Source organism: Triticum aestivum, chromosome 6A (genome assembly GCF_018294505.1).
Source record: "Triticum aestivum cultivar Chinese Spring chromosome 6A, IWGSC CS RefSeq v2.1, whole genome shotgun sequence".
Taxonomy (NCBI): domain Eukaryota; kingdom Viridiplantae; phylum Streptophyta; class Magnoliopsida; order Poales; family Poaceae; genus Triticum; species Triticum aestivum.
Window position 1 is genome coordinate 510,615,877 of NC_057809.1, and position 22,482 is coordinate 510,638,358.

Genomic DNA, 22,482 nt, shown 5'->3' on the forward strand with positions numbered 1-22,482 from the left:
CTCTCGGTAATGCACATCATAAGAAGCCTTGCAAGCAAAGTGACTAATGAGTTAGTTAATGGATGATGTATTACAGAACGAGCAAATAGACTTGCCGATAAAAAGATTGAACTAGGTATGAAGATACCGACGATCGAATCTCGGGCAAGTAACATACCGATGACAAAGGGAATAACGTATGTTGGCATAATGGTTCGACCAATAAAGATCTTCATAGAATATGTAGGAACCAATATGAGCATCCAGGTTCCGCTATTGGTTATTGACCGGAGAGCTGTCTCGGTCATGTCTACAGAGTTCTCGAACCCGTAGGGTCCGCACGCTTAACGTTCGATGACGATTTTGTATTATATGAGTTATGTGATTTGGTGACCGAATATTGTTCCGAGTCCCGGATGAGATCACAAACATGATGAGGAGCATCGAAATGGTCGAGAGGTAAAGATTGATATATAGGACGATAGTATTCGGACGCCGGAAGTGTTCCAGTGTACCGGGTACATATCGGGTCACCGGAAGGGGTTACGGGCACCCTGATACGTCTCCAACGTATCTATAAATTTTGATTGTTCTATGCTATTATATTATCTATTTTGGATGTTTAATGGGATTTATTATACACTTTTATATTATTTTTGGGACTAACCTGCTAACCCAAGGCCTAGTGCAAATTGTTGTTTTTTTGCCTATTTCAGTGTTTCGCAGAAAAGGAATATCAAACGGAATCCATACGGAATAAAACCTTCGGGAGAGTTACTTTTGGAACAAACATGATCCAGGGGACTTGGAGTACTCGTCAAGAAAGGAGCGAGGAGGCCACGAGGCAGGGAGGCGCGCCTGCCCCCCTAGGCGCGCCCCCACCCTCGTGGGTCCCTCGCAGCTCCACCGACCTACTTCTTCCTCCTATATATATCCACATACCCCCAAAACATTCAGGAGCACCAAGAAACCCTATTTCCACCGCCGCAACCTTTTGTACCCAAGAGATCCCATCTTGGGGCCTTTTTTGGAGCTCCGCCGGAGGGGGAATCGATCACGGAGGGCTTCTACATCAACACCATAGCCTCTCCGATGATGTGTGAGTAGTTTACTACAGACCATCGGGTCCATAGTTATTAGCTAGATGGATTCTTCTCTCTCTTTGGATCTCAATACAAAGTTCTCTGTGATTCTCTTGAAGATCTATTCGATGTAACTCTTTTTGCGGTGTGTTTGTCGAGATCCGATGAATTGTGGGTTTATGATCAAGTTTATCTATGAACAATATTTGATTCTTCTCTGAAATCTTGTATGTATGATTTGTTATCTTTGCAAGTCTCTTCAAATTATCAGTTTGGTTTGGCCTACTAGATTGATCATTCTTGCAATGGGAGAAGTGCTTAGCTTTGGGTTTAATCTTGTGGTGTCCTTTCCCAGTGACAGCAGGGGCAGCAAGGCACATATTGTATTGTTGCCATCGAGGATAGAAAGATGGGGTTTATATCATATTGCCTGAGTTTATCCCTCTACATCATGTCATCTTGCCTAATGTGTTACTCTGTTCTTATGAACTTAATACTCTAGATGCATGCTGGATAGCGGTCGATGTGTGGAGTAATAGTAGTAGATGAAGAATCATTTCGGTCTACTTGTCATGGACGTGATGCCTATATACATGATCATGCCTAGATATTGTCATAATTATGCACTTTTCTATCAATTGCTCGACAGTAATTTGTTCACCCACCGTAATACTTATGCTATCATGAGAGAAGCCACTAGTGAAACCTATGGCCCCCGGGTCTATCTTTATCATATAAGTTTCCAATCTATTTTACTTTGCAATCTCTACTTTCAATCTATATCATAAAAATACCAAAAATATTTATCTTATTATCTCTATCAGATCTCACTCTCGTAAGTGACCGTGAAGGGATTGACAACCCCTTTATCGTGTTGGTTGCGAGGTTCTTATTTGTTTGTGCAGGTACGAGGGACTTGCGTGTAGTCTCCTACTGGATTGATACATTGGTTCTCAAGAATTAAGGGAAATACTTATGCTACTTTGCTGCATCACCCTTTCCTCTTCAAGGGAAAACAAACGCAGTGCTCAAGAGGTAGCAAGAAGGATTTCTGGCATCGTTGCTGGGGAGATCTACGCACAAGTCAAGACATACCAAGTACCCATCACAAACTCTTATCCCTCGCATTACATTATTTGTCATTTGCCTCTCGTTTTCCTCTCCCCCACTTCACCCTTGCCATTTTATTCGCCCTCCTTTTCCATTGCCTCTTTTTCGCTCACTTCTTGTGTGCTTGTGTGTTGGATTGTTTGTCACGATGGCTCAAGATAATACTAAATTGTGTGATTTTTTCAATAACAACAATAATGATTTTATTAGCACTTCGATTGCTCCTCTTACCGATGCTGAATCTTGTGAAATTAATACTGCTTTGCTGAATCTTGTCATGAAAGATCCGTTTTTTGGCCTTCCTAGTGAAGATGCCGCTACCCATCTAAACAACTTTGTTGATTTGTGTGACTAGTAAGCATGCACGTGCAATGCACATCTCATGAAGAAGACATGGTTTGTTCTATCATAACCTCTCCCTCTAAGGGGATAAGGACGGCTATACTTTGTCCCCTCCCTTTATCGTCAAGATAGTCCCACCAACACTACTAGGGAAAAGCCTAGCAGTAGCGAGGGTTTTGGGCCTCTCAGTAGCGCGGGTGCCGGCGCTACTAATAAGGCGCTACAACTAACGTATAGCAGTAGCGCATGTTGTCCCACGCTACTGCTATACATGAATAGCTGTAGCGCTCTTTGGGAAAGGGCGCTACTGATATTATCTGCAGCGCTGTTTGCTGGGACGCGCTACTGGTAAGGAGGCGCTACTGCTAAATTTCCTCCCTCGCTACTACTAGTTTATTTATTAGTTTTTTTCCTGCATATTTGTTTTGTATTTGTTTTGTATTTGAATAGGCTTTATACAATAATCTTTAGCATATCATACACATACAAATGTAATCATAGCATATACATACAATTAGCCTCATCAAATCATGTCATCATCATAATCATCATCCAACACAAAGTGGTCTCTCGTCATCATCTCGAAAATAGCGATACAAGTCTCGATTACTTGCAAATACATCGTCATCCATCTAAACAATGATATACACGAGAAGAGCTATCAGTTTGAGAACATGAGTTCGTATCCCTCTCTCGCATTAGCGTGAACCTAAACTAACTACTGCCTGTCGCTCGGAAACCGGAAACCGGTACACCTAGGCAGCCTGACACTCCGGCCACTTGTCGTATATATACTCCTGGGGTAGCACTTCTTCGCCATCTATGATCTATGCACCTGCATTATCACATGAGTCGATGATATGCAACATATATAGTTGAGCCCGGTAAGGCTAAAAAATTCGTCTGCCGCCCGGTAGGCGTCGTCGCAATCACCAGAACCCTGTCCTTCATCGTTGCTAGCCATGTTTCCTATGATTAAATCTAGTCAATTAATTCTAGACCTAATAAAATGAATAATGACATAAAAAAGGCCTATTGTTTTGCAGGAATGTTGACTCCTTCCTGGTGCCTCAGGCACGGGCAACGGCGGTCCTGGGCGGGCTCGGACGGCGGTGAGGTGGAGGGCGCCGACGGTGACGTCGAGGGCGGCCTCGGGCGGCGGTGGTGAGGCTGAGGGCGGCCTCGGGCGGCGACAGTGAGGATGACGGCAGCCTCGGGGGGAGACGGTGAGGTTGCGGGCGTCCACGCCGGCAGGAGATGCCGGCGAAGTGGGCGACGGCGAATTGGGGAGACGGCGGCGAGGGCGAGAGATTTGGGGAAGAAGTGGTGGCCGGGGGCGCGGGGGGGGGGACCGCTGTTTAAGTGAAACGTAACGGTAGCGAGTGTCCGGAAACACGCTATAGCTATGTTAGCTATAACGCGTTTACTGAAACCCGCTACTGCTATTCCTTTCTCCTTTTTTCCTTTTTTCTTTTATTTTTCTTTACATTTTATTTTTTTTCTTTCTCTTTTTTCTATTTCTTTCATTTTCATTTACTTATCTACTTATTTTTCACTTTATTTTATTTCTGTTAGCAGCAGCGCCTTACGTAAGCGCGCTACAGCTACGGAGCGTAGCAATTGCGTTGGGTCAGTATACGCGCTACTGCTAGGTTGGGCTAGCCATGTGCGCCCAGTTCAAACATAGCAGCAACGCTTTTCGCCAGTACGCGCTACTGCAAAAGTCGTAGCAGTAGCGCGGTTTATTTACGCGCGCTGCTACTAATTAGCAGTAGCGTTTGATTTTATACAACGCTACTGGTAACGTTCTGTGTATAAGGTTTTCCCTAGTAGTGCAAGTTAACACCTAAATTTCTTACCAACGCCATTAGTTCATGTATAAATTTATTACTCTATTCCTCTCACACACAACTCCATTTAAAGTAAAATCAGGCAACCAAGTATGCAGATGGCTAATGCCTTCATAGATGTGCCAGATGCGGCACCAAAATCTCGTCTTGCCATTGAAGATATTGAGAACATAAGCATTATCAGATTACAAAACAATGCGAGAAACAAGGACGAACTCACAAGACGGAGACTGATTATGCACCCTTGGACATCGGGTTCCACCACGTCGTGGCATCTCTAGATGTTCAGATGTTCAGATGTTCAGAGTGGCATCTCTTTGTGATTGTGATCACTGACAACAATACAGTTTTGGTCATTATTTTGCCAAAAAGAAGCAGCAACATTTAACTTTGCCCAGTTTTCCTCTAGTATAGTGGCAATGTGCATCACATGTACTTGCAATTTGTTTTTTACAGTTGTCAGGAGATTAGGTTGGTGCTTCCAAAATAAAATAAAATAAAATAGTTGATTCGACTCCATCAGAAAGTAAGTACCAGTGCGTCCCAATAGGATTGACCAAGTGCCTTGGAGCTTAATTATCTAGAATGGACAGTCAAGGTAATGGCCCTGAGGGTATGGTGCGAACATATTGACCCATATATTAACGAAGTAAAAGAATAATGTTCATATGAAGTAAGTATGTTAATAAACTTATGATATATATGAATTACCTTTACAGATAGCATCAAAACCACAACTCTCTGTTTTGAAACCATCTTCTGTGCCAAACAAAACACCAAAATAACTAAGAAAAATAAAGATAGCTTAGAAACAGAAAATGGGTTAATCAATACTCTCATATTACTTGAGATATAGTAGCATTTTTCAATATTGGAAATTAGAAACCATCGACGGTTTAGTATGATTGACACATTTACTGGGGATGTGACCAATGTGTCATCTGTTCTCTGATGTCCTGCAAGATTATTAAAAACTGAGAATTGTTTGCATAGAGATCACTGAATTTCTGGTTAAAAATAATGGCTGAAAGTTTACTTTAAAATGCAATTCTCGAATGCAGCTAAAACTCGTTTCCGTTTTTCTGAGAACATGGAGGAGAACTCCTTGTATAAATATATAAATAAGAGAATAGTACATCAACCTAATAAATGGAAACAAAAGAAGCAATGCCACAAAGTTTAAACTGTTGTGAAACAAAGGAAGATACAGCCTGAAATCGAGTTATGACTTATAAGTAGTAGAAAAAGATTTTGTATACATAAGTAAGCATGCACGTGCAATGCACGTCTCGTGAAGAAGACATGATTTTGTATATATATGTCACATCCCAATTTAAATGTAGAAAGAACTATGCATATTATAAATAACAATTCTAAAACACGGAACTAATGAGAGCTCCAATTTTACCCAGCATCCTAAAATATCACCAAATGTTATAAGAGGGTTTGGACACAGAAAAATCAATGCAACTATATTTCTCCACACAATTACTCCGACCATCACTTCTATATTCATGCAGCGCCTAAATATGTTGTCAAAGACATCAATGTGAGAAATGGAAGCCAGATCAACATAACAAACGTACTCATTTTGCATTGCCAAATGATTACCTGAACTTCGTCCTACACTCCATCCATGTCGTAACTCGTTGCTTGAGCGTAGGGCAGTCCTCACATATGAACTGAAACTGTGGAACATAAATAATAATCAATGAATCCATTGTGGACAAAAAATGGGACTCTAGTCCCAGACCAAACCGCAATAGTTTCAGCTTGGGATGTTGTTACTAATTGAAGTGGATTAATCTATGGTTAATAGAATTAAAATGGAGTGTTTTTTTTCATAAATGCAATAAATATTTGAACAAATAATCGATGATGGAGATTCTGGATAAAAAAGAATATGACTAAATCAGTGCAGAACCAAGGACATAAATTATTGATCTATGAAAGTATCATCAATTAATGATTGTGCTCATTTTGGTTCACTGGAACATGGTAGAAGCTACAACACATGACTGGAGATAATCCCAGTGTTTATACTTGCCTAGTAACGTGGCTAATTTTTGTTCAGTGGGTCATGGTAGAAGCTACAACACATGACTGGAGATAATCCTAGTGTTATATTTGTCTAGTAACATGGCATCTCAGTAGACAATACTTGGTAGGCACCAGATTGTTCTGGTCGGAGACGCCTCAAGAATTGCTTCAGAACCAAAGGATGGTGACACTAATCAATCCATTGTCGATCCTGCTCACCAGCTGTCACCTGATACAGCAGCTTCAAGTTCAGCTACAGATTAGTAAAATTTAAACTGACAAACAAAAAGTAGCTCCACCTCCTGCTTAAAACTCTTACCATTTCTATTACAAATAGTGAAAGTACCTAACCTACAAATAGTAATTGGCATGCATTACCAATCAACCTGGAAATGGTAAATAGCAAAGATGCTTGGATCGTTGTCGGCGTGGTTAACTCTGGCTCCTCCGAACCGTCTCGTCCTCTGCTCTGCGTCTTCAACTTTGGCTATGGCGTCCTCTCCTCTGCGTCTCGAACTCGAACTCCAGCTATGATGTCCTCTCCTTTGCAGCGTCCAGCGTCACAATTGCAGAGCCCGACTGCTTCAGGATCAACATCACACGATTCAATGGCTCCGTCGACATCGACCCCGACATTTATGTTTGCTCCACCTAGAACCGGAGGCACGAAGCAGCCGGCCACGATGCACTTTGGTGAGGACGTGGGCTGGACGGGGTTCTTGATGGACTCGAGGGAGCCGAGCCGGTAGTAGGAGTGCAGCACGTGGAATCGCAGCACCGGAAGGGAGGCCGGGGAAGGCGTCGCCGATGGGGACGAAGATGGTGATGCCGGTGCCGCGCTCGTCGGCCTAGAAGTCATCCGCGATGCTGGAGGTCTCGAGCGCCATGTTGAACCCCGCGCGTCGGTGAGGACGTGGATGATGTTGTTCGCGGGGGACCGACGGCCGAACGTAGTGACCTCGAAGCCGCATGGGACGATGAGACGAGCGGACCAGGACCGCGGAGCTGCTGCCATCGCCCGCCGCCGCGAGGTTCGATCCTTGTGAAGGGAGCGCGCCGGGTGGTCTGGAACCGATCAGGTATTCGATCATTGTGCTGATTTCCTTCCTCGTTGAGGACGTGGGCCATGGACGACGTTGAGGGTGTCCCTGAGAACCCGCCTGTTTCCTCTCACACCGGGGCGGCCGGCGCCTGCGGCCTTCAGCTCCCCTGCCGTTCATGCGGCACCTGGACATCACCTAAGAGAAACATGAGTAAAGATCAAGGAGCCGCTTGATTGACGCACGGACCGGCAGGAAACTCGCTCGCATCAGACTCATGATTGGAAACATAGTTAAAAATCTGATCTTAGCCAATTAGACTCATATGAACAATAGATCGAGAGAGAAACCCAACGGCGCGGTGAAAAAGATAGATTCGACGGGCTGTGTGGCTCACCTTTGGCCTTCGGTTGCGGAGCGGCCATGGATGCTTGTTGTTTCGGCTCCGAAACGGAACATAGCGGAGCGGTGACCTTCGATTCCTCCGATCCAGGCGGCATCGCGTGGGCGTTGGAGAGCGAGAGGAGCGGAGGAGCGGTTGGTGATGGCTCCGTACGCCGGCATGCGTGCCTCCTCTGGGACGGTAGTGGTAGGGAGTTTTCATATGGGAGAAATTGACATGCAGGGATTAGCGTGATTGATGGGATTAGCGTGAGCTGGCGCGTGGAATTTTTCTCCGCCGGTGGAGCACGTTCAGTCATTCTAAATTGATAGGTACACATTTGAATCGGAATTAAATTAATCATAACCATTAGATTTTATTCAGTGGGTTTAATCTAACGGTGCTAATCAATCTGGGTACATCTGTTGTGTGGCTTTAAGAAAGAATTAGTTCGATTGTTTAATAGTAGTATAGATATGCAAAAGAAGAAAGATGTGGATAATGATATTGTTAAATTGAATCTATTTCCGTTTTCTCTTAGAGATCGTGCTAAAACTTGGTTTTCTTCTTTGCCTAAAAATAGTATTTATTCTTGGAACAAGTGCAAAGATGCTTTTATCTCTAAGTATTTTCTTCCCGCTAAAATCATCTCCCTTAGAAACGATATCATGAACTTTAAGCAACTAGATCATGAGCATGTTGCACAAGCTTGGGAGAGGATGAAATTAATGATACGTAATTGCCCTACTCATGGTTTGAATTTATGGATGATCATACAATTTTTTTATGCTGGATTGAATTTTGCTTCTACAAATCTTTTAGATTCAGCCATGGGAGACACTTTTATGGAAATCACTTTAGGAGAAGCTACCAAACTCCTAGATAATGTTATGGTTAATTATTCTCAATGGCACACCGAAAGATCTACTAGTAAAAAGGTTCATGCTATAGAAGAAATTAATGTTTTGAGTGGAAAGATGGATGAACTTATGAAATTGTTTGCTAATAAGAGTGTTTCTTCTAATCCTAATGATATACCTTTGTCTACTTTGATTGAGAATAATAATGAATCTATGGATGTGAATTTTTTTGGTAGGAACAATTTTGGTAACAACGCGTATAGAGGAAAATTTAATCCTAGGCCATTTCCTAGTAATTCCTCTAATAATTATGGTAATTCCTACACCAATTCTTATGGAAATTATAATAAGATACCCTCTGATTTTGAATCTAGTATTAAAGAATTTATTAGTTCACAAAAGAGTTTCAATGCTTTGATCGAAGAAAAATTGTCTAAGATTGATGAGTTGGCTAGGAACGTGGATAGAATTTCTCTTAATGTTGATTCTTTGAAACTTCGATTTATTACACCTAAGCATGATATCAATGAGTCTCCCAAAGCCATGAGAATTTCCATTGATGAGTGCAAAGAAAGAACCGCTAGGATGCGTGCTAAAAAAATTCTTTATAAAAGCGTGTTCTTCTAGTTTTGATGATAATAAGGATGAAGATCTAAAAGTGATTGATGTTGTTGGAAATATGCCCTAGAGGCAATAATAAAAGCATTATTATTATATTTCCTTGTTCATGATAATTGTCTTTATTCATGTTATAATTGTGTTATCCAGAAATCGTAATACATGTGTGAATAACAGACACCAACATGTCCCTAGTAAGCCTCTAGTTGACTAGCTCGTTGATCAACAGATAGTCATGGTTTCCTGACTATGGACACTGGATGTCATTGATAACGAGATCACATCATTAGGAGAATGATGTGATGGACAAGACCCAATCCTAAACATAGCACAAGATCGTATAGTTCGTTTGCTAGAGTTTTCCAATGTCAAGTATCCTTTCCTTAGACCATGAGATCGTGTGACTCCCGGATACCGTAGGAGTGCTTTGGGTATACCAAACGTCACAACGTAACTGGGTGACTATAAAGGTAGACTACGGGTATCTCCGAAAGTGTCTGTTGGGTTGACACGGATCAAGACTGGGATTTGTCACTCCGTATGACGGAGAGGTATCACCAGGCCCACTCGGTAATGCATCATCATAATGAGCTCAAAGTGACCAAGTGTCTGGTCACGGGATCATGCATTACGGTACGAGTAAAGTGACTTGCCGGTAACGAGATTGAACAAGGTATTGGGATACCGACGATCGAATCTCGGGCAAGTAACATATCGATTGACAAAGGGAATTGCATACGGGGTTGATTGAATCCTCGACATCGTGGTTCATCCGATGAGATCATCGTGGAGCATGTGGGAGCCAACATGGGTATCCAGATCCCGCTATTGGTTATTGACCGGAGAGTCGTCTCGGTCATGTCTGCTTGTCTCCCGAACCCGTAGGGTCTACACACTTAAGGTTCGGTAACGCTAGGGTTGTGAAGATATGTATATGCAGTAACCCGAATGTTGTTCGGAGTCCCGGATGAGATCCCGGACGTCACGAGGAGTTCCGGAATGGTCCGGAGGTAAAGAATTATATATAGGAAGTGCTGTTTCGGCCATCGGGACAAGTTTCGGGGTTATCGGTATTGTACCGGGACCACCGGAGGGGTCCCGGGGGCCCACCGGGTGGGGCCACCTGTCCCGGGGGGCCACATGGGCTGTAGGGGGTGCTCCTTGGCCTAGATGGGCCAAGGGCACCAGCCCCAAAAGCCCATGCGCCTAGGGTTCCACTTAAGGGAAGAGTCCCAATGGTGGAAGGCACCTCTAGGTGCCTTGGGGGGGAGGGAAACCTCCCCTTGGCTGCCGCACCTAGGAGATTGGATCTCCTAGGCTGGCGCACCACCCCCCTTGGCCCTCCTATATATAGTGGGGGAGAGGAGGGACTTGACACACCAGCCTTGGCGCCTCCCTCTCTCCCCGTTACATCTCTCTCTCGTAGTATAGGCGAAGCCCTGCTACTGTGACGCCCTGCATCCACCACCACGCCGTCGTGCTGCTGGATCTTCATCAACCTCTCCTTCCCCTTGCTGGATCAAGAAGGAGGAGACGTCTCCCGTCCCGTACGTGTGTTGAACGCGGAGGTGCCGTCCGTTCGGCGCTTGGTCATCGGTGATTTGGATCACGTCGTGTTCGACTACATCATCCCCGTTCTTTGAACGCTTCCGCTCGCGATCTACAAACGTATGTAGATGCATCCGATGACTCGTTGCTAGATGAACTCCTAGATGGATCTTGGTGAAACGAGTAGGAAAATTTTTGTTTTCTGCAACGTTCTCCAACAGATGTGTCTCCTATTAAATCTTTGTTTTGCAATATGAATCTTGATAAGGATGGGACCGGAGATGAGTCAACTTTAGTTATAAGGCGTCCCAATGATTTGGAGTTTTTAGATCTTGATGCAAAAATTGGTAAAAGTGTGTTTGGAGAGGTCAAAACTTTACATAGCAATGAACTCACGATTTTGGATTTCAATGAATTTATTTATGATAATTGCTCTTTGATAGATTGTATTTCCTTGTTGCAATCCGTGCTAAATTCTCCACATGCTTATAGTCAAAATAAAGCTTTTACCAAACATATCGTTGACGCTTTAATGCAATCTTATGAAGAAAAGCTTGAATTAGAAGTTTCTATCCCTAGAAAACTTCTTGATGAGTGGGAACCTACTATTAAAATTAAAATTAAAGATAATGAATGCTATGCTTTATGTGATTTGGGTGCTAGCGTTTCCATGATTCCAAAAACTTTGTGTGATGTGTTAGGTTTCCGTGAATTTGATGATTGTTATTTAATTTGCACCTCGAGGATTCCACTATTAAGAAACCTGTGGGAAGGATTAATTATGTTCTTATTGTTTCAAATAGGAATTATGTGCCCGTAGATTTCATTGTCCTTGACATTGATTGCAATCCTACATGTCCCATTATTTTTGGTAGACCTTTTCTTAGAACGATTGGTGCAATTATTGATATGGAAGAAGGGAATATTAGATTCCAAATTCCGTTAAGGAAAGGAATGAAACACTTTCCTAGAAAGAAAATTAAATTACCTTATGAAACTATTATGAGAGCCACTTATGGATTGCATACCAAAGATGATAATACCTAGATCTATTCTTGCTTTTATGCCTAGCTAGGGGCATTAAACGATAGCGCTTGTTGGGAGGCAACCCAATTTTATTTTTGTTTCTTGCTTTTTGGTTCTGTTTAGTAATAAATAATTCATATAGACGCTGTTTTTATATGGTTTTATACTTTTAATTTGTGTTTGTGCCAAGTAGAACCTTTGGGAAGACTTGGGGGAAGTTTTTGCGATCTTGCTGTAAAAAACAGAAACTTTAGCGCTCACGAGATTTGCTGCCATTTTTTACTGGACAGTGCGATTAGGTTGATTATTTTTGAAGATGATTAATATACAAATTCCTCACGTCCACCAATTTATTTCAGAATTTTTGGGGTTACGGATGTATTCGAAACCTACAGATTACTACAGACTGTTCTGTCTTTGACAGATTCTGTTTTTCGTGTGTTGTTTGCTTATTTTGATGAATCTATGGCTAGTATCGGATGGTATGAACCATAGAGAAGTTGGAATAAAGTAGGTTTAACACCAATATAGATAAATAATGAGTTTATTACAGTACTTTAAGTGGTGGTTTGTTTTTTTTGTACAAATGGAGCTCATGAGATTTTCTGTTGGGTTTTGTGTTGTGAAGTTTTCAAGTTTTTGATGAAGATTTGATGGATTATGGAATAAGGAGTGGCAAGATCCTAAGCTTGGGGATGCCCCGGAAGGCATCCCCTCTTTCGTCTTCGTCCATCGGTAACTTTACTTGAGGCTATATTTTTATTCACCACATGATATGTGTTTTGCTTGGAGCGTCTTGTATGATTTGAGTCTTTGCCTTTTAGTTTACCACAATCATACTTTCTGTACACACCTTTTTGAAGAGACACACATGAATTGGATCAGAATACTCTATGTGCTTCACTTATATCTTTTGAGCTAGATAATTTTGCTCTAGTGCTTCACTTATATCTTTTAGAGCACGGTGGTGGTTTTATTTCATAGAAATTATTTATCTCTCATGCTTCACTTATATTATTTTGAGAGTCCTTTAGAACAACATGGTAGTTTGCTTTGGCAATAAAATTGGTCCTAATATGATAGGAATCCAAGATCGGTATAATAAAACTTTCATAAAATGTGCATTGAATACTATGAGAAGTTTGATACTTGATAATTATTTTGAGATATGAAGATGGTGATATTAGAGTTGTGCTAGTTGAGTAGTTGTGAATTTGAGAAATACTTGTGTCGAAGATTGCAAGTCCCGTAGCATGCACGTATGGTAACCGTTGTGTAACAAATTTGAAACACGATGTGTTCTTTGATTGTCTTCCTTATGAGTGGCAGTCGGGGACGAGCGATGGTCTTTTCCTACCAATCTATCCTCTTAGGAGCATGCGTGTAATGCTTGATTTTTGATGACTTGTAGATTTTTGCAATAAGTATGTGAGTTCTTTATGATTAATGTTGAGTCCATGGATTATACGCACTCTCACCTTTCCATCATTGCTAGCCTCTTCGGTACCGTGCATTGCCCTTTCTTACCTTGAGAGTTGGTGCAAACTTCGCCGGTGCATCCAAACCCCGTGATATGATACGCTCTGTCACACATAAACCTTCTTATATATTCCACAAAACAGCCACCATACCTACATATTCTGGCATTTCCATAGCCATTCCGAGATATATTGCCATGCAACTTTCCACTGTTTCATTTATGACACGCTTCATCATTGTCATATTGCCTTGCATAATCATGTAGTTGACATCGTATTTGTGGCAAAGACACCATGCATAATTTATCATACATGTCACTCTTGATTCATTGCCCTTCCCGGTATACCGCCGGAGGCATTCATATAGAGTCATATTTTGTTCTAATATCGAGTTGTAATCATTGAGTTGTAAATAAATAGAAGTGTGATGATCATCATTAATAGAGCATTGTCCCAAATTAAAAAAAAGAGAAAAAGAAAGGCCAAATAAAAAAAGAAAAGGCCCAAAAAAGGAAAAAAAGAAAAAAAAGAAAAAGGAAATAAAAAAGGGACAATGCTACTATCGTTTTCCCACACTTGTGCTTCAAAGTAGCACCATGATCTTTATGATAGAGAGTCTCTTGTTTTCTCACTTTCATATACTAGTGGGAATTTTTCATTATAGAACTTGGCTTGTATATTCCAACAACAGGCTTCCTCGATTGCCCTAGGTCTTTGTGAGCAAGCAAGTTGGATGCACACCCACTTAGTTTCTTTTGTTGAGCTTTCATACATTTATAACTCTAGTGCATCCGTTGCATGGCAATCCCTACTCCTTGCATTGACATCAATTGATGGGCATCTCCCTAGCTCGTTGATTAGCCGCGTCGATGTGAGACTTTATCCTTTTTGTCTTCTCCACACAACCCCCGTCATTATATTCTATTCCACCCATAGTGCTATATCCATGGCTCACGCTCATGTATTGCGTGAAAATTGAAAAAAGTTTGAGATTACTAAAGTATGAAACAATTGCTTGGCTTGTCATCAGGGTTGTGCATGATGAGAGCATTCTTGTGTGACGAAAATGGAGCATGACCAAACTATATGATTTTGTAGGGATGAACTTTCTTTTGCCATGTTATTTTGAGAAGACAAGATTTCTTAGTTAGTATGCTTGAAATATTATTATTTTTATGTCAATATTAAAATTTTGTCTTGAATCTCTCGGATCTGAATATTCATGCCACAATAAATAAAATTACATTGAGAATTATGCTAGGTAGTATTCCACATCAAAAATTCTGTTTTTATCATTTACCTACTCGAGGACGAGCATGAATTAAGCTTAGGGATGCTTGATACGTCTCCAACGTATCTATAATTTTTTATTGTTCCATGCTATTATATTATCTGTTTTGGATGTTTAATGGGATTTATTATACACTTTTATATTATTTTTGGACTAACCTACTAACCCAAGGCCCTGTGCAAATTGCTGTTTTTTTCCTATTTCAGTGTTTCGCAGAAAAGGAATATCAAACAGAATCCAAATGGAATAAAACCTTCGGGAGAGTTATTTTTGGAATAAACTTGATCCAAGGGACTTGAAGTAGACGTCAAGAAAGGAGCGAGGAGGCCACTAGGCAGGGAGGCGCGCCTGCCCCCCTGGGCGCGCCCCACCCTCGTGGGCCCCTTGCAGCTCCACCGACATACTTCTTCCTCCTATATATATCCATATACCCCAAAAACATCCAGGAGCACCACGAAACCCTATTTCCACCGCCTCAACCTTCTGTACCCAAGATATCCCATCTTGGGGCCTTTTCCGGAGCTCCGCCGGAGGGAATCGATCACGGAGGGCTTCTACATCAACACCATAGCCTCTCCGATGATGTGTGAGTAGTTTACCACAGACCTTCAGGTCTATACTTATTAGCTAGATGACTTCTTCTCTCTCTTTGGATCTCAATACAAAGTTCTCCTCGGTTCTCTTGTAGATCTCACTACTAGGAAAAGGCTTGCTAGTGGCGCACTTGTTTTGGCTACTAATGGCGCACTACAGGTGCACCACTAGTATCACAGCATTAGAATTTTTTACTAATGGCACACCATAGGTGCGCCATTAGTATCTGGTATACTAATGGCGCACTAGTATATCCCGCGGTGCACCATTATGCCTCCCAGGGGGGCATATTTACCCATGTGCTCTGGCTTACTAATGGCGTACTAGTTGATGATGCGCCACTAGTGTGCTTTTTGCAGTGCACCACTAAAGTGCTGAATGGTGCGCCACTAGTATGAATATTAGGGATTTTTTTTTCTTTTCTGATATTTGCACAGGTTACAAAACATATTACTGCACAGAATATAGAGAGCACAACATATAAACAACAGATTTATCGAATGCAATAGAAGATTAGTCTCCGAATACAATTCATCATATTAGTCTCCGAATTTAAAATACCGAACAAAGTTAGAATATTACAAGTCTCGAGACCGCAAGTTGCGAGTTTGTCGAAAGTAATGCTGCATTCGGAGATATTTGAGAGATGTGTCCTCTCTTATCTCCGTGCTACTGCTACTGCTATGCCTAAACATGACCTAAATACCCTATTTAAGGTAAAATAGCATAAAACAAAATAGACCCTGACTCTCCATTATGGAGAATGGAGATCATCCTATCTCCAATTCTTGCGCTTCGCTTCCTTTTGCTTCCAAGATCCTCCTTACGAGTGTCCATACATTTTTTCCATCCTTTTATTTGCATGTCTCCACTTCTTTTTGAAATCTGGTATGGACAGTTGAGATTCGTAGGATGACCTGGCAGTATGTTCAAAACATTAAGGCTACCTTTCTGATACATCAAATGAGGCACATAATTCTCTAGGATTATTTGTTGAAAAACATAGTAATAACTTCATAGTTAGCAATGATGTACTAGTTTTAGAAGTATGCAAAAGATGCATGGATGTCGTAATAGTAAAAATTCTTACCAGGGTATCTCCATGGTAGTTACCGTAGTTCAACACATGCACTAGTGGCACGTCTTGACCATAATGTTGAGGAGTTTGATTGTAGATATTGTAATTCTCAATGTCAGTACAAAATCCGACCAGATGATTTTTCTCCTTGTAAGTTAATTCGAAGCCATCGGTGTAGTGGGTTTTGTCTACCATCTCCCGCACATTCTTTGAAGAATGAACATAAGCTGTCAATGGAAATAAGCTGTCAACTATTTTGAAATGAACAATATAAATTAGTTAATAATTAACTATGTTTGAGAAACTCACATAGCGGTAGAACTGGAGGCGTATCAACAAGGACCCAAATGTCCATATTGTCTTGGTCGATGTCAGGATCACCAAGATCCATGGTGACAAGCATACCCTCATCAAAACCATACATCTTGCAAAATGCTTCCCAGTTTTTGCAACCAAAATGGGTTATGCTCCAAGAATTATACAGATTTACTTCAAAATCCACATCGTGATGAGTCCTTAGGTGAATTTTCTTTGTTTCAGAATTTTCATGGTCTTCAAAATCCATCCTCTCCAAGACATAGCGTCTTGCATGGCATGTGATAAGCTATACTCGAATTGTAAAAGATGAAAATTACACGTTGAAATAGTTGAAGTCATGCTTAATTATGAAAATAACACTTGTCGTCGTTGTGTACCGTTTCAACTTTGAAGGTCTCCTCAAGCTTAATGCTGAAGCGCTGATCATCATCCAGGTGAGGCCTGTCGCACAGACCTCAATCGTCGTGGCACCAGCCGCACTCCCCCGGGAGACTTTCGTCGTCCGATGACAACATTTCTACGTTCATAATTCAAAACTACACCATCTCTTGTGTTGGGTCCAATAAGATAATCCACAGTGTGGTGAAAACACGCCCTTCGAACTGGTTTGAGCTATTGGTGAATGGAGATGGTCTAAGATTTTCAGTAGTAAGAAGTGAAGTGGTAATTTTGAGAGCAAATGGTTAGGATGAGTGGTTCCTCTTTCCTGTTTAGCTTTACAATAGAATATTGTTAGTCATGCACACTTGTGCATTTTCAGACAGGCCCAATGGAGTTGGCCTAAAAACATTTCTTTCTTTAAGCCTGCTACATCCATCTCAAGTATTTATGGTCAAGGGTTAGCAGGGCCATCCAAATAGAATATGTGGTATGGGCTTTTTTAGTAGGTCATCCTACCAGATTAGGGTTTATCGATGACGAGCAACTGACATTAGTAATAACTATGGGTTGATATCACACTTCTATATGTATAACACAAGAGGCAGTTGATCCTACTTAATTAAGTACTAAGATATCCCGACCCATGCATTAGTCGCAAGTACCCCATATGTCCTATTTTTAGCAAAGTCATGCTAAAATTCACGGAAATTTTTAGCATGACCTTTGCTGAAAATAGGACATTATGGAGTACCCAAATTTGGCAGAATGGAAGTTAATCGACATTCCGGTAAACTCAAGGGCCTCTCGGGGTACCTGCAAAATCATTATCCCCGCGTAATGAAGTCGCCAATGGGTCATTTCAGAAGATCACAAGTAGCATCATCACAAGTACAACATCATCACAAGTGAAATACCAGGATGATATAATTAGTGCCCACTGATCACTAACAATGGAATTATTTTCCCATCATTCAGCATTCTGATGTCCTAGTATATAGGCATCCACCACAGCAACTTCAAAATGATTCTATGTTTTGGGCATCATGCATCAAAAGGTTTCTTGGTTTGATGATCCTTCTACTTCCTGGTTTGGGCATAAGATACAAGGTACATAAACCAACTCTAACCAATTTGAATCTGATATCCCAGTGAAATTCAGGTAGCATTCTACAAGTTTCAACTACGAGTAGCGTCCTTGGGGCCAACTCTAATCAATTCAACTACGAGTTGCTGATTCGACAACCTACAAACTGATGACAAATTTATCTGCCATGACCACATCCAGGAACAGTTCTATTATAACACAATATTTCAGGGAAACACACAAAAGAAAACAATTCTTGTAATACATTGTTAACAGGGCATGGATTTTACTCCTACAGTATCAGTATGAGAGATATTTAGTGCATGCACTCATGAGTATGTCTATGGCTTGTGACAATGTGGCAAAGTTGTACAAAAGAACTCAACCCTTTTTAGTTGGTACATAATATGTTCCTACATGATGACCATCTGTCTCAAAACATAAAAAAATCATCTCTTTGTTAACGAAAAGCAAAGAACCTTCCAATGAATGTAATTTAATTAATGAGGTTTCACTTGACCAACATGCTCAGTCCTATCTTTACTCCACAATTTGAAATATATTGCTCATTGGACTTATCTTGAAGAGCTAGCCATGATAAATTCAAATATCAAAATGAATTTAAAATTTCACACTATACCAAGTCTGTAGAAGCCATAATAGGATTGTTGTGCGTTAATGCACGATTGTGATTACTTTGTACATATATTTTGAATTTTTTGTAAACATATTATGGCACAGAACTTTGTTGTGCTGGTGATCTATGTTGTTGTCAATCAATAAAGGCGGTGAAAAACATGCATTTGTCATGAGAAATCCTGAACTATTGAAACATTCATCAATTCATAACAGATGTCACGAAAACTACAAGTCTACTAGCATTTAAAATCATGGATGCATCCATGTTTTCCTACAAAAATATGAGCTTGTATTTATTTTTTCTGAACTTGAAAAGAAGGGGAAGAGGACAGGGTGCGGGGGAGGCGGCGGGGGCGGCGGGGGCGCCGGCGCGGGGGCGGTGGCGGCGTAGTACAGGTTAGCAATGGGGAAGATAGAAAGGGGACTGGGGATTTTAGTGGGGGGGAGGGTTAGCAATGGCGCACCACCTAGCGGTGCGCCATTAGTAATTTTTTATAGCAATGGCGCACCTCCTGGCGGTGCGCCATTAGTAATCTTTTTTTGGATAGCAATGGCGCACCCCTTAGCGTTGCGCCATTAGTAAATTTTTTAGGATTTTTTGTTGCCTAGCGGAGGGCCGGCAGCAGCGTCTTGAACCCTAGGTCTCGCTCGGGGGGGGGGGGGAAGGGGTGGGTGGTGCGCTCGGCCGATTCCGTTCGGGGGAACCAAGCGAGGAGGCGGGGGAGGGTGCGGGGGGTCGTCGGCGGCGGTGGAGCGGGGGAGGGTGCGGGGGGTCGGCGGCGGCGGTGGAGCGGGGGAGGGTGCGAGGGGTCGTCAGCGGCGGTGGAGCGAGGGAGGGTGTGTGGGGGTCGTCGTCGGCAGTGGAGCGGGGGAGGGTGCGGGGGGTGCTCGACGGCGAGGGGGATCTGGCGAGGGGGGGGTAGCGATCGAGATGGAGGGGGATCGAGATCGAGTGTCCTCATGAATATTCAATATTTTTTCATATTGAATATGAAAAAATATCATCAAATTTGAAAAAATATTCATGAATTCAAAAAGTGCCCATGAATTAAATTTAAAAATATTGATGAGTTCAAAAAATATTAATAAATTCAATACTTTTTGTGAATTAGAAATTCAATACCGTAATAAACATAAATAAATATTCATGATGACACTAGCTAGAATAGAAAAAAATGATAGTAGTGGCGCACGTGGTGAGTGGTGCGCCATTACTAGTTAAAACTAGTAATGGCGCACTGTACCCTGGTGCGCCATTAATATTTTTGGAAAAATAAAAAAATATGTTAGTATTGGCGCACCATGGGAGTGATGCGCCATTAGTGTCTATCACACTAATGGCGCACCAACACATGGTGCGCCACTGCTATATAGTAGTGACGCACCACATGTCTGATGCGCCATTACTGTTCATATTATCTATAGCCCTTTTTCCTATTAGTGTCTATTCGATGTAATTCTTTTTGCAGTGTGTTTGTCGAGATCCGATGAATTATGGGTTTATGATCAAGTTTATCTATGAACAATATTTGATTCTTCTCTGAAATCTTTTATGTATAATTGGTTATCTTTGCAAGTCTCTTCGGATTATCAGTTTGGTTTGGACTACTAGATTGATCTTTCTTGCAATGGGAGAAGTGCTTAGCTTTTGGTTCAATCTTGCGGTGTCCTTTCCCAGTGACAGCAGGGGCAGCAAGGCACGTATTGTATTGTTGCCATCAAGAACAAAAAGATGGGGTTTATTTCATATTGCTTGAGTTTATCCCTCTACATCATGTCATCTTGCCTAATGCGTTACTCTGTTCTTATGAACTTAATACTCTAGATGTATGCTGGATAGCGGTTGATGTGTGGAGTAATAGTAGTAGATGCAGAATCGTTTCGGTCTATTTGTCGCGGATGTGATGCCTATATACATGATCATGCCTAGATATTCTCATAATTATGCATTTTTCTATCAATTGCTCGACAGTAATTTGTTCACCCACTGTAATACTTATGCTATCTTGAGAGAAGCCACTAGTGAAACCTATGGCCCCCGGGTCTATATTTTATCATATAAGTTTCCAATCTATTTTACTTTGCAATGTTTACTTTCAATCTATATCATAAAAATATCAAAAATATTTATCTTATTATCTCTATCAGATCTCACTCTCGTAAGTGGCCGTGAAGGGATTGACAACCCCTTTATCGCGTTGGTTGTGAGGTTTGTATTTGTTTGTGCTGGTACGAGGGACTTGTGTGTAGTCTCCTACTGGATTGATACTTTGGTTCTCAAAAACTAAGGAAAATACTTACGCTACTTTGCTGCATTACCCTTTCTTCTTCAAGGGAAAACCAATTTAGTACTCAAGAGGTAGCACATCCCTCGGCAAAGATATGGGCCTAATGGGCCAAGAGGGGAAACGCAACAGCCAGCAGGGGCTGCTGCGCCCCCATATGGGCCGCACCAGAGGAGAAAGGAAAGGGGGGAAGAGAGAAGGAAGGGGAGGGATTTGGCCTCCCCCTTCCTTCCCTCCTCCCTCCTTTTTCCTTTCCCCTCCGGTGAAAAAGGAAAGTGGTGCCGAATTGGGGAGGAACCCCAAGTAGGATTCGGCCTACTTGGGGCGGCCCCCTTGGCTGCTCCCTCTCCCTCCCACCTATATATATGAGTGGGGGAGGCGCCTAGAACACACAACAACATCTGTTAGCCATGTGTGGCGCCTCCCTCCACATATTACACCCTCGGTCATATTCTCGTAGTGCTTAGGCGAAGCCCTGCGCGGATAACTTCATCATCACCGTCACCATGCCGTCGTGCTGGCGGAACTCATCTACTTCCTCGACACTTTTCTTGTTCGAGTTCGAGGGACGTCATCAAGCTGAACGTGTGCAGAACTCAGAGGTGCCGTACGTTTGGTGCTTGATCGGTCGAAACGAGAAGAAGTTTGACTACATCAACCGCGTTGTCAAACGCTTCTGCTTTCGGTCTACAAGGGTACGTAGACACACTCTCCTCCTCTCGTTGCTATGCATCTCCTAGATAGATCTTACGTGAGCTTTGAATTTTTTTTTTGAAATTGCATGCTACGTTTCCTAACACGTGCGACGTGAGCAACAGGTGGCCTCTCCTTCCTCCCTTGTTTGAGGCTTCTGTGGCGCGGGTCGGCCACTCATGGGGGCACGGAGTCCAACAGGGCTCGAGGCGGCAGGGTCGTCTGGGTCATTGGCTACGGTGCTGGGAGGTGGTGGTGCGCCGCCGCGGTGCAGGTGACGGGGATCCGGTGGTCTTCTTTGTTCTGGATCTCGATCTGCAGTAGGGCAGCGCAGCAGGTATGTTGGTAGGGTTCCTGTCGGAGGGGGCTTCTTGTCGGGGGTGGTTGTGGCTAGGAGGGCCTGCGCCTTGCCCCCTCTCGCTCGTGGAGCTTGCTCTAGCCCAGATTTGGGTTGAGCAGGGCGTTCGGCCAAGTTGTTGGTCGCAGCTAGGTGGCTGTGGACGACACCTTCCTCCCGAGGTGGTCGCGGACGAGCGATGGTGACCGCGTCGGTTGGTCGTGTGTCGGGGGCTTACTACCCGATGGCCTACCGCATGATGGTTGGCTGGGTCGTGCAGTCGGAGGGCGGCTGTGACCAGGAGGGTCATGGTAGCCGGTGTCTGCTCTTGCATTGGTGACTTCATCACCAGTTTGGGGCCCGGGTCAGGTTGCTTGACAGGGACCAGCGACTTTCTTGTTCGTCCTCAACATGGTGGTCTCGCATC

The 22,482-nt window shown here is 42.5% G+C and overlaps 1 long non-coding RNA gene across 2 annotated transcripts; it reads right to left on the reverse strand.

The window, feature by feature from the left end:
• Positions 1 to 4,037: 4,037 nt before the first annotated feature.
• On the reverse strand, positions 4,038 to 8,024 carry LOC123128187 (uncharacterized). Of its 2 annotated transcripts, XR_006462949.1 has the most exons (5): positions 7,841 to 8,024; positions 6,790 to 7,641; positions 6,525 to 6,632; positions 5,975 to 6,051; positions 4,041 to 5,319 (listed from the first exon to the last, which is right to left on the reverse strand). It is a non-coding gene; the product is annotated as an uncharacterized lncRNA (long non-coding RNA). The 2 variants fall into 2 exon arrangements; XR_006462948.1 differs by having other exon boundaries at positions 4,038 to 5,319; positions 6,525 to 7,641.
• Positions 8,025 to 22,482: the final 14,458 nt, after the last annotated feature.